The following is a 12505-nucleotide window of genomic DNA, read 5'->3' as shown; positions in this document are numbered from 1 at the left end:
CTTTCCTTAATTCTCCAGAGCCAAGCCAGTTATAAAACTTGAGAGAGATTCTTTCTCCCTAGCATGCTTCCTCCATTTCTCCGCACCCCCCCCCCCCCCCCCCCGCCCCTGAGCCGGACCACGCAGGAACACCCAGACTGAGGTCTGTTTCCAGGGTCCGCCCTTCCCAAGTCCACCCTGTAGGCAGCCTCCAGATTAACTCTAATTGATTTTACTTGATCAGGTTACTCCCCTTTCAGAAATTTCCTAGGAGTCCTCACTAAATATCATAGCAGCCCACCAATCACCTGCAACAAAATTGGGTGCAGGGGGCCTGGCTGGATCAGTCAGTATAGTGTGCGACTCTTGAACTCACGGTTATGAGTTCAAGCCCCATGCTGGGCGGGGAGCCTGCTTAAAACAAAAATAAATAAATAAAAAACAAAACAAAACAGAACAAACATGGGCTGCAGATTCCCAAGTCCCATCTTCAAAGTAGATTCAGTGTGGGTCTGGGGTAGGGCTGGGAGTCTGCATTCCAGATGATTCTCACCTGAATCAGCAAATATAATCTAGATTTCTTAGTTTGGGTTGGAAGGAGTTTCCACCTCCTTCCACCGTGAACTCTGCCCTATGAACTGTGCTGGTCTTAAACACTAAACTCCTGGAATAAACCTTTCAAACTGGTCTGCAGGCCTTTGCTCCACTAAGCCTCTTCCTTCTGAATCATTACATTTTCTTTACCTTTTCCAGGCACAGCTCAAGCCCCACCCCCTCCATGAGTATGTCCTGCATCTCGAGCCCTCTAATTTGATACTTCACAAAGGCTACTCTTCCCCACTGTTCTCTTTCACATGGAGGTGCCTCGTAACCTGCACGGATGGTTTCTACAGGGAATCCCTGGGTACCTGTAACAGACAGGAGCAAAGCTCATCTGGCAGGAGCAGGGAAGATCACCTTAGCAATGCCGGCCATGTCTCCTCCCCAAACAACTTACGGACCAAGTAGGGCACTTGGTCCCTGGAACAAAGTTTCAAAAACAATTGACTTGGTGTGATGGACCCGCTCCTTATCAGTTACCACCACAAAGCAGTTAAAAAGAAAACAAACCAAAAATATTGACTAAAGAGTAAGAAAGGAGGATGAAGAACCACAGAGCATTCTAAAGAGAAAATGGCCTCAAACACCCCTTTCTATTTACAGGCCGGGCTCAACCCAATCCCCACCCCTCCCAGCACCCAGCTGACCAAGTGCAGGCGTCTTGCAGTAGAATCCCGACCGCCGTCCCCGGCTGCAGTCTCAGCGGCCAGCCTCAGGAATCACACCAACCTGCTTTGTCATCTTTATACAGCACTCGGAATCTGCCTATCTCATTGTGCCTTCCACTCTGTGAGATGTAGTTTTGCCTCAAATTTCCTCCTTAGTCAAGAGTGAACGAAGAACAGCCTATGCCAGGAAAATCTACGGCTGTTGTTTCAAATCACCAAGTCTCTAGAGGCCGGGCCCAGACCAGCTGGGACAAGGTATCTATTTCTACAGAAAGCAATTATTCATTACCCGCTGATTAAATCGCTCTCCTGTATTACAGGAGTGTGTGTGTGTGTGTGTGTGTGTGTGTGTGTCTCGGGACCTGCAGTTTCCTCATTCTCCTCCGCCTAGGAGCTTCCCTCGGTCACCAGGGGAACTCAGGACATCAGAAATGGTTCAGTGTCCACCATTTGAAACATCTTGAATGAGATTGCTTTATCTGCTCAGTAGTTCTTTTAGAAGACAGGACTGACTTACCAGGAACCAAAGAGAATGGGGAGGATTGTAGGAATCATCCTCATTTTCTCTTACAAGATAAATCCCTAGCTATATCTCCCTAAACAAAGTTGGAGGGGCAATGAACTTCTTGAAGGCCTACTGAGCAAGGAAGGTCAAAACCCCAGCCCTTTGAGAAGGGAGGATCAGGACCACAGGTTAAGACAGATGGCTTTCGCAGAACACGGTTCGGCAATGCAGAAGGAGGTGGCGAAGCCGAGAAACAGAGCTATCAGCACCTAGAGCCGAGGGGGGCCAATCTACAAATTCCTGAAAAGTGAAAGCTGTTGAAGGCTTAACATAATTAGGTGACGAGCTCTCCTAGAGCCTTGGCTTATTACCACCTTCAGAAAGGAACCTCCATCCTCCTCCTAAGGGTGGAGTGTGGTCCTCAGGGTACTGTCCACAGGGTCTGCTAGGGAAACTAGTTTCCCAACAAAACTAAGATGTGATTTGCCTTTTTAATTGTGCCGGTCTCTCCATGACGGTTCAAAAGCAGGGATGGGTCATACTGTCAGTGCCCCAGCAAGGTCGGAGACAGCAGCACACGGAGCCGGATCCTTGCCCTCCACAGGCTTCCTCACCACACAGTAGAAGAATGCCAGCTTTACCCAAAGACATCCTTGATGACACAGTACAGATTATCTTAAATCTCAATCTGGGAGTGCATCTTTTTAATGCTCTGTGTGACAACACAAGGAGCACGTGTAAAACACTTCCTTCGCGTACAGAAGGTGATGGCCACCTCTAAGGCAAGCACTGTGTGTTCGAATTGCAAAATTTTTCTGTGGGACAATATGTTCACTTCATAGAATAAATGACACGAAAGTGATGGGTTATTCAGACTTTGGCATTTGGCAAACGTTTTCTAGAAAACAAAACAAAGTGAGACAACCAACTGATAGTATTTGTTGCCAGTGATAAAATTTCAGTTTTCAAGAGAAAAATTAGAATTTGGTTTGACAGTTTGACAGCTTCCCAAAAGTTAAGCATTTTTCTGATGAAAGTGTGGTGATAATAAGAATGATTTCTTTTCTTTTCTTTTCTTTTCTTTTTTGGATACTGTTAATAAAATGTGACAATATTTGGAAGAGCTGTGTAACCAATGAAAACAGTCTTTTCCAGATACCTATCACAATGTTACAGAATCATGTCTGGGTAAAAGGCCCCCGGCAAAAAGAAACAGGAATAAAAAAGAAAAAAAAGACCCAGTCAAAATGGCTCAGTCATTGGGCGTCTGCCTTCGGCTTGGGTCATTATCCCCGGGTCCTAGGATTGAGTCCTGCATCAGGCTCCCTGCTCAGCGGGGAGCCTGCTTCTCCCTCTCCCACTCCCCCTGCTTGTGTTCCCTCTCTGGCTGTCTCTCTGTGTCAAATAAATAAATAAAATCTTAAAAAAAAAAAGAGAGAGACAGACCAGTGGATTTTAACGTAACGAAGTATGAAAAGTTATTTTCAGATTCCACACTGCAATAACCTCCATAAAACATCCCTTGTTAACCTTTGTGTAATACCAAAGAACACCCACAATTACCAACTGAATGGCTGTGAGGCTGGGTTTTCTTAGTAATTCAACCAAAGCAACACATCACAACTGACAGAGCACAGAAAGAGATATGAAAATCCACCTATCTTCTATACAGCCAGATGTTAAAGAGATTTGCAAAGACAGTGCTACTCTTCTCACTAATCTTTTTGAAACATTATCATTTTTCATTTTAAAAATTAGCTTATGGGGGTACCTGGGTGGCTCAGTTGGTCAGCTGTCTGACTTGTGATTTTGGCTCGGGTCATATATCCAGGTCATGAGATAAAGTCCCGTGTTAGGCTCTGGACTCAGCGGGCTTGTCCCTCTCTGTCTGTTCCTCCCCGCTGCTCCTGAGCTCTCGCTCACATAAATAAATAAATAAATAAAATCTTTTTAAAAATAAAAATAAAATAAAAATTCTACCTATGTTAACTTGTAATGCATTTAGTACTTCTAAATGAATTAATAGGGTGGGGGATAGGGTAACAGGGTGATGGGTATTAAGGAGGGCACGTGTTGTGATGAGCACTGGCTATTATATGCAACTAATGAATCACTGAACACTACATCAAAAACTAAGGATGTAATATATGGCAGCTAACTGAACATAATTTAAAAAAATGGAAAAAAGTATTTTTAATAAGTGATAAGTGAAAAAACTAATAAGTATTTCAATTTCTAATATGGTAAACATCAAGATTATATATCCCACATTAAAAAATACATTGAAGGCCCCGGAGAGGTTCTGAAGTGCATAAAGGAGTCCTAAAAGCAGTAAGTCTGAGCACCTCTGGTTTAAAACACCATTTCCTGTCCAGAATATCCCCGAGGGCACCGAAGGACAAATTTCTCTATATTACAGGGCCTAAGAGAAATTAGCACTCTCCATATTTATTCCCAAATGCCCAGTTTGGTCTCCCACTTCTGCCAGAGGAGAGGGTAAGAAGTTCAGGGCACTTAAGAAAATTTTTCTCTGCATTTCACTGACAGACCAAAGCGTCTGATCCCATGCTGGAATCCAGGAAGCCTATAATCAGACAGTTCAAGTTCACAAAGGAATGTAAACTCAACTCCAGAGCGTGAGTGTCAGATCCTAAAGTTAAGGCTTCATCCAGATATAGCTGTTTAGCAAGTAACCTTTCACTTACACGCTCATTTTTGTATTTGGTAATAAATTCTCTTTCATCCCTTTCCTTCCACGTACTCTCTCAGTGTTGGTGTTCCTAAGAGTTCAGTCTTCTCACTCTGCCCGGCACATGGTCAGTATTCAATAAACTCTCCTAGAGCAGTCTCTTCCATCCCATGACTGCAACCACCTCCTCCATTCTCAATTTTTTATCATCCCCAGACTTCTGTCAGGAGAGCTCCAGACCTACAGAATGACCTCCTGGACCTCTCTACCTAGATATGCTGTAGGGACCTCAATTCGTCATGTCCAAAGTGAACCCCTTTATCTTTCTCCTCAAATCTGCCCTTCATCCTAATAGTTTCTCCTACATCACCACCCACCCAGTCATTAAAGTCTGAACTTAGGATCGTTCCAAACTGCTCTTGTCCCAATCTCTGTATATCTATTTTGCCACCAGGCCTTGTCTACTCCATCTTTAACATCTCCATGCCCACTGCAGCCAACATAGAGCCCTCATCATCTCTAGACTTGTCTCAAGTTTTCTCACTGGCTCCCTGCCTCCAGTCTAAAATCCTTCCTATTCAACCCCACACGCTGATGCTACAGGAACCTCAAACACAAATCTAACGTTATCTTCCTGCTAATTATCTTTTCTGTGGTTTTCCTGCAACATACTCTTCAAATGGTTTTACTCATGTATCCCCAAAAGAATTTAAATCATGTATTCCTTGCACATTTAAGTTTAATTCTAAGGTTTCTTGTCACAAGTTTAAACAAGCTTATTCTTTTGTTAAAAGGAGGTCGAATCTGCTAAGCATTCTATAAAAAGAGCTAAGTTAAGGATTAACTATAATTTGAATAAGCATTTCATGATTTGGTAAAATAATTTTTAACTACCTTACTGAAAAATACACACCTAAATTAAAAGAAATCTCTTTAAAAGTTTTTTATGCAAGTTTTATCCTATAGCTTGAAAAACCCATGGTCCCAAAAAACATTCTAGCCACATTTAACTGCTGAGTTCGTCTGAATTCAGAATACCACAATACCAATCAAGACTTACCCTAATAGCAATGTGTATTAGGGGAAGACAGGAAGCCTTCTGAGTTTTCCAAAGTAATTTAATCATCAAAGGAGGACTTCTTGAAATCAGTATTTCCTAAGACTCCACTTGGCAAACTGCCCCCCCCCTTTTTTAAAGGTTTTATTTATTTGACAAAGAGAGAGAGAGCGAGCGAGCAAGCACAAGCAGGGGGAACAGCAGGCAGAGGGAGAGGGAGAAGCAGGCTACCCACTGAGCAAGGAGCCAGTCCTGGGATCATGACCTGAGCTGAAGGCAGATGCTTAACCAACTGAGCCACCCACTTGAAATTTTTATACTTGGGACAAAACATTATAATTTGGGAGGTGGGAGGGATATTCCATCCCTCCGGCCCCACCTCTTCTTGTCAGGTCAGTTTCAGAAGCATTCATTTGGAAGCTGAGGATTTGGACACTGATTCTTCTAAAGCTGTATGTGCAGGTATATTCCTTGGCAGTCCTGGGCCCCAATCACCCTGCTTGAAAAGCCAGAGGATACCATTCTCTTCAACAAAGCATCTACAGCCCTTTGTGATCTAACCCCTATTAATTTCCCTCTTCCTATTTGTCATTGGATGGCTACCCCCAAACCCAGCTCAGGTCTGTCAAACTGTTTCCAATTCTCTTTTTAGACCTTGCTGTATATTTTCTAAAGCTACTTTGTATCTGGAATGTGCTCTCAACTTCTTTATTCCCAGAAGACACTTGATAATTTTTCAAGGTTCCATTTAGCCAAACCAATAAGCAGCTGGTAACTTTCTCAGCATCAAGCGGGTGGGTCTCATACAGAGTCTCATATTTTTACTGCAAGAAATGAAGGATGGGGGCGCCTGGGTGGCTCAGTGGGTTAAGCCGCTGCCTTCGGCTCAGGTCATGATCCCAGGTCCTGGGTTCGAGCCCCACGTCGGGCTTTCTGCTCAGCAGGGAGCCTGCTTCCTCCTCTCTCTCTGCCTGCCTCTCTCCTTACTTGTGATTTCTCTCTGTCAAATAAATAAATAAAATCTTAAAAAAAAAAAAAAAAGAAATGAAGGATGGACAGAATACTATCCCAAAAGTCCCCCAGCTACTTGCTGATTGGCTAAATCAACAGGTGATGAAGTTGAGAAAGATGTGATCTGGAGTATCTGAGGGAGCAAGGATGATTCCATAAAGGATCAAAACATTTTCTGGATCCAGAGTAAGAATGTGAAGACCAGGGAATAGGGATTGTATATTTTTCCAAGCAAGTCTGGGTTAACTATGTTTCTAGTGTTTTATCAGAGCACACACCACACAGTATGGCAAATGCTTGTTTACTTGGTTAAAAATCCCCCCTAGACTGTAAGCTCGGTGAAGACATGCCTGCCTTGTTCACTGTTGCCACCCCCAGCGCCTTCCACAGTGCCTTGGTTCACTAAATACTTCTCGATGTTTGTAAAAATTTGTTGAGTGAGTGCTTACATAAAGGGATGGATAAATTAGGGGTTAAATGTACAAGATCTCAAATTCTGTTCGAAACTCTACAGTTTAGGAAAGTATTTCTCTATAGCTCCTAAAGATGGGGAAAGAAAAAAGTGGGCATTCATGTTCCGATTCAGCTACGAATTGAGAGGAGCTTGGGCTCCCACCCCCGCGAGAATTTAAACCGCAGCGCGGCGGGAAAGAGGCGGCACGGAGGCCCAGGGTGAGGGGATGCTGCAAGGGTTCGGGCACCCAGAGGCAGGGCTGACTAAGTTCACGGGGCGTGGCGGGGGGGGGGGCGGGAGAAGGGTCCCAGGGACGCGTGAGGACCTGACCCGGTGGAAGGCCGCAGCCCCCTCGCCTCCCTGGATATGGAGAGGTGGCGGGCAGGAAGCGGGGCTGAGGCGGGAGCCGCCGGAGGGCTGGGGACCCGCGCGAAAGGACCCGGGCAAGAGGGAGGGGCGGGAGAGTCGGCGGGCGGACGGTCGTTGCCAGGGCTTCGCCGTCGCACTCACCTAGAGGACCCAGCTTCGCTCCGGCTCGGCGCCGGCTCTGCGCTGCTTCCTCCCTCGGCCTGCTGGGCAAGCCGGCGGCCTCAGACGCCCCTAGCAACCACGCACCGCCACGCGACCCGCGCTCCCAGCCGCCGGCGCCGAGGCCGCCTGCCAGGCACTGCGCGCGCCCCCAGCGGACAGACCGAGGGCCTGGAAGGGGCGATCGCGGCCGACGCGCGGGAGGCAGGCGCGCGGAATCTCGGGGGTTGTGGGGCCTGGGAAGGCAGGCCATCACCTGCCTTGCGCATGCGCAATCGCTTCAGTGCGCGTGAGCCTTGAGAGCGGAATTCTGGGAGATGTAGTCCCGAGACAGAAAGCCAGACGCACCCCCCCTTACCCCCCCACCCATCCCCACCATAAAAGACTACAATCTGGGATTCCAGGATTCTCGCCTTCTCCGGGCCTTGATACCACCTCACCTGAATGGACTCTTTTTTTGGCCATGCTTCAATCCGCTCCTCTAAAATCAAAGAGTTCAGACCTTATTAAAGAAGTTTCTTAGTAGTCCTTTTCAGCAGAAGTCTTTCGAATTTGACCCCAGAAAAGAAGACACCGCCAGATCCGCTGTTTCCCGCCAACCAACTTTCCCCTAACTCCAATCTACTCAAAAGAGTACTATTACAACCACCTGAAGCTATGGGCTTCAGGTATGCACTTAGAAAACACTAACTCAATTCATCGTCTCCCTAGGCAACGCAGACCGTGCCCCCGATGTTCAAATGGATTTGAAAATCAAAGGAGAGGGGCGTCTGGGTGGCTTAGTTAGTTAAGCGTCTGCCTTCTGCTGGGGTCATGATATTGGGGTCCAGCCCCACTGAGATCCAGCCCCACTCACATCGGGCTCCCTGCTCAGCCGGGAGACTGCTTCTAACTTCTCCCTCTGCCCCGCCCCTGATCACATGCGCGCATGCTCCCTCTGTCTCTCTCACAAATAAAAAACCTTTAAAAAAGAGAAAAAGAGGGACGCCTGGGTGGCTCAGTTGGTTAAGCGGCTGCCTTCGGCTCAGGTCATGATCCCAGCGTCCTGGAATCAAGTCCCACATCGGGCTCCTTGCTCAGCGGGGAGCCTGCTTCTCCCTCTGCCTCTGCCTACCACTCTGTCTGCCTGTGCTCATGCTCGCTCCCTCTCTCTCTCTCTCTCTCTTTGAAAAAAAAAAATAAAAATAAAAAAGAGAAAAAGAAAATCGAAAGAGAGCTGAAGGGTGAAAAGGTCTTTTCTAAACAGTAGGCTACAGAAATAAAGGGGACAGTAAAAGGTGAAACTAACCTAGTAAAAACAATCTGGACCAAAGTAAGGAACCTTACTTAATAAGTAATTGATTCCGGCAACAGTATTGGCAGATGCTAAAACCGTTGAAGGACCGATTGGGGGAATTTTACACTGGAAGGATCCCCTTTAGATTTTAACCAATCTTAGATCATGAAATTAAGGACAGCTATAAATTATGTTTCCTAATGTGATGCAATTTGAACTATACAACATTTAGGAAGTAGTGTATTTTTTTTTTTAAGATTTTTATTTATTTGACAGACAGAGATCACAAGTAGGCAGAGAGGCAGGCAGAGAGAGAGGGGAGGAAGCAGGCTCCCTGCTGAGCAGAGAGCTCGATGTGGGGCTCGATCCCAGGACTCTGGGATCATGACCTGAGCCAAAGGCAGAGGCTTTAACCCACTGAGCCACCCAGGCGCCCCGGAAGTAGTGTATTTTTGTCAAAAAATAGTTGAATCTGAATCTAATCAAGCTTTGGCTCCAACTTCCAGTTTATAGGAAATAAAGAGAAATAATGACACTGCAAGAAAGCAATTGATGAATCCAGAATGTGGGCCAAGGTACAGATGAATGACCTCATTTCTTCAATAGTTTCAGAGTTTTTTTAAAAAAAGTGAGGTGTTCTAGATTGTGAGAGACTCCAGAGACTATCAAATTCAGTGAGTGGACCTTGTTTGGATCCTGATTCAAACAAACCAACTGTAAAAGATATTTTTTGAGACAATGGAGAAATCTGAATATGGACTGGGGACATTAAGAACAAAGACAGATGTTAAGAAACCATTATTTATTTTGTTATGCATTTGACTGAATGGTGCCCCCCCCCCAAGATATAGCTATATTCTAACTCCAGTAACCTGTAAATATTATATGGCAAAAGGATTTTGAGAGGATTAGGGAGTTTTCCTGGATTTTCTGAGTGGGCCCTAAATCCCAAAGCAGGTATCCTTCATGAGGCCAAGGGAGATGTGACAGAGAGAAGACACAGAAAAGAGGAGGAGGGAGCACCGGGGTGGCTCAGTCAGTTAAGTGCCTGCCTTCAGCTCAGGTCACGGTCCCAGGGTCCTGGGATCGAGCCCCACGTTGGGCTCCTTTCTCAAAAGGGAGCCTGCTTCTCCTTCTCCCCGTGCCTCCCACTCCCCCTGTTTGTGCTCTCTCTCTCTCTCAAATAAATAAAATCTTTTTTAAAAGAAAAAAGAAAAGAGGAGGCGGCAATGTGACCAAGGAGGCAGAGACTGGACTGATGTGGATACAAGCCAAGGAATGCCTGGAGCCACCAGAAGGTGGAAGAAGCGAGAAGCGGATTGTTCCGTAGAGCCTTCTGAGGGAATGGAGGTCCTTAAGACAGCGTGATTTCAGACTTTTGGCCTCCAGAACTGTGAAAGAAAAAATGTCTCTTATTTTAAGCCATTAAATTTGAGGTAATTTATTGTGGCAGCTACAGGATACTTTGACATTTTGGTTATTTTTTAAAAATACCCTTATTGGGGCACCTGGGCGGCTCAGTGGGTTAAGCCTCTGCCTTTGGCTCATGTCATGACCTGGGATCAAGCCCCACATCGGGCTTCCTGCTCAGTGGGGAGCCTGCTTCTCCCTCTCCCTCTGCTGATCCCTGTGCTTGTGCTCTCTCTCTCTTTCTGTCAAATAAATGAAATCTCTTTAAAAAGAAAATACTCTTATTTTTCACATACATTTTTTAGCAATTAGACATGATGCCAGGGGTTTGCTTTTGCTTTAAAATACAGATAGCAAACACTCTAGAGGCAATGAGCACACCTAGCACCCAGGTCCTACTTTCTAATACCATTCTCCATTAAAAAGTACAGGGGCTCCTTGAAGAAATGGCTGATTCCAGGATGGGGGTAAGAAATATACAAGATGAGTCTGAAGCATTTTGTGGTGCCAGAAAGAAAAATCACATTAGTGGGAGTGTGTCACAGGAGCTAACTGAAAGAACGCCCAATGACCAAAGCTGGAAAAGTTTGAGCAACAAAATTGAATAAAGTAGTAGTGGTTTATAACCAAAAGTATAAAACAAATATCCATGAGTCCCTAGTATAAATAAATGGTTCAATATGTCCTCGATGCAGTAGAGACACAAATTTCCTGTGCAGAATAATTCCAAATAAAGTATAGAGATACTCCTCCAGAAGGGGAAGCATAACTCCCCATTCGTTAAGTAGGGGCTGTGCAAAGTGACTTCTTTCCAGGAGCACAGTAAGGAAAGGCAGAAAGGGTGGAGTAGGGCAAAAGTAGTTAACAAGAGAAAAATCTGACAAACACTACTTCAGCCAGGTAATCAAGGTCAACATCAACAGTCAGAAATCAGATACATAATACACGGCTTGGACAGGCTATGAAAATGGCACTTTACTTTTGTGATCTTCCTCCCCCAAACCCATAATCCAGTCTAGCCATGAGAAACATCAAATAAATTCCAATAGACGGCATCCTACAAAATACCTGACCAATCTTCTCAAAATTGACAAATTCATCAAAAGCAAGAAACTTCTGAGAAATTGTTGTAGTCAGGGGAGCCTAAGGAGACAACTAAATGTAACGTGTACTGAGATCATGGCACAGAAAAGGAAATCAGGTAAAAACAAAAACAAAAACCAAAAAGCAAAAACCACAAGGAAATCTGAATAAAAGACAGGCTTTGGTTAATAGGATATCAGTATCAGTTCACTGATTACAATTGTATCATAATAATATAAGATGTTAATAATAGGGGAAAACTGTGGAGAGGTATAACATATGAATTCTCTCTACCATCTGCTCAACTTTTCTGTAAATCTAAAACTGTTCTAAGATATAAAGTATATTTAAAAAAAAAACAACCTACATCAAAAGAAATGTGCCCAGACCACCTTAACCAAGTGACCAAAGGTAACTTCATCAATAATGGGAAAAGGTGACATCATTAGCTTCAGATGTGATATATGATACAGTAGAAGACACATCACCACTTATGTAGTGTTTCTGCTAAAGATGTATAACCTGTGGGGCACTGGGTGGCTCATTGGTTAAGCTTCTGCCTTTGGCTCGGGTCCTGATCCCAGGGTCCTGGGATGGAGTCCCAAGTCGGGCTCCTTGCTCAGTGAGGACTCTGCTTCTCCCTCTGCTCCTCTGCACTGCTCACGATCTCTCTCTTACTCTCTCTCAAATAAAGAAAACCTTGAAAAAAATAAAAATAAAAATATATAAACTGAATCAAATCACACAGAAATCATCAGATATACCCAAATTGGCCTGTATTCTTCAAAATGTCCATCAGTGTCCAAAAAGGCAAAAGAAAAGATATGGGATGGTTCTAGATTAGAGACAACACAACTAACACAAAGCATGATCTTTTGTTGGATTCTGGACCAGAAAAAAAAATTGGTATAAAGAACATTACCAGAGGGAGGCGAGCAGGAGTTAGGCTAAATGGGTAATGTGTATTAAGAAGGGCACTTGTTACAATGACTATTGGGTGCTATATGTAAGGGACAGATCACTAAATTCTACTCCTGAAACAAATATTACACTACAGGTTAACTAGAAATTAAATAAAAATTTGAAAAAAAATAGAGAACCATTTTGAAAAAAAAATTATTACAATTGACAATATTTGAATATGGGCAGCGGACGAGTTAATAGAATTACATCAGTGTTAAATTTCCTGATTTTGCTAATCATGTTGTGATTATATAAGTGAATGTCCTTGATCTTAAGAAATTC

General features: G+C 44.4%; 1 protein-coding gene across 4 annotated transcripts in view; it reads right to left on the bottom strand.

Moving 5' to 3' along the window:
• TTLL4 (tubulin tyrosine ligase like 4) overlaps nt 1-7718 on the bottom strand; it is a 34237-nt gene extending 26519 nt beyond the window's left edge. For 3 of the 4 annotated variants that reach the window (XM_047721189.1, XM_047721187.1, XM_047721188.1), the window contains exon 1: nt 7474-7718. The gene's annotated coding sequence lies outside the window, so the exon portion shown is untranslated. Of the gene's footprint in view, nt 1-1226; nt 1352-7473 lie in introns of those variants that run through there. The other variant, XM_047721190.1, reaches the window with a different exon arrangement.
• Nucleotides 7719-12505: the final 4787 nt, after the last annotated feature.

This window comes from Lutra lutra, chromosome 3 (genome assembly GCF_902655055.1).
Source record: "Lutra lutra chromosome 3, mLutLut1.2, whole genome shotgun sequence".
In the NCBI taxonomy this organism is placed as follows: domain Eukaryota; kingdom Metazoa; phylum Chordata; class Mammalia; order Carnivora; family Mustelidae; genus Lutra; species Lutra lutra.
Note: the sequence above shows the minus strand (reverse complement) of the source record. Positions and strands in the feature narration are given on the sequence as shown.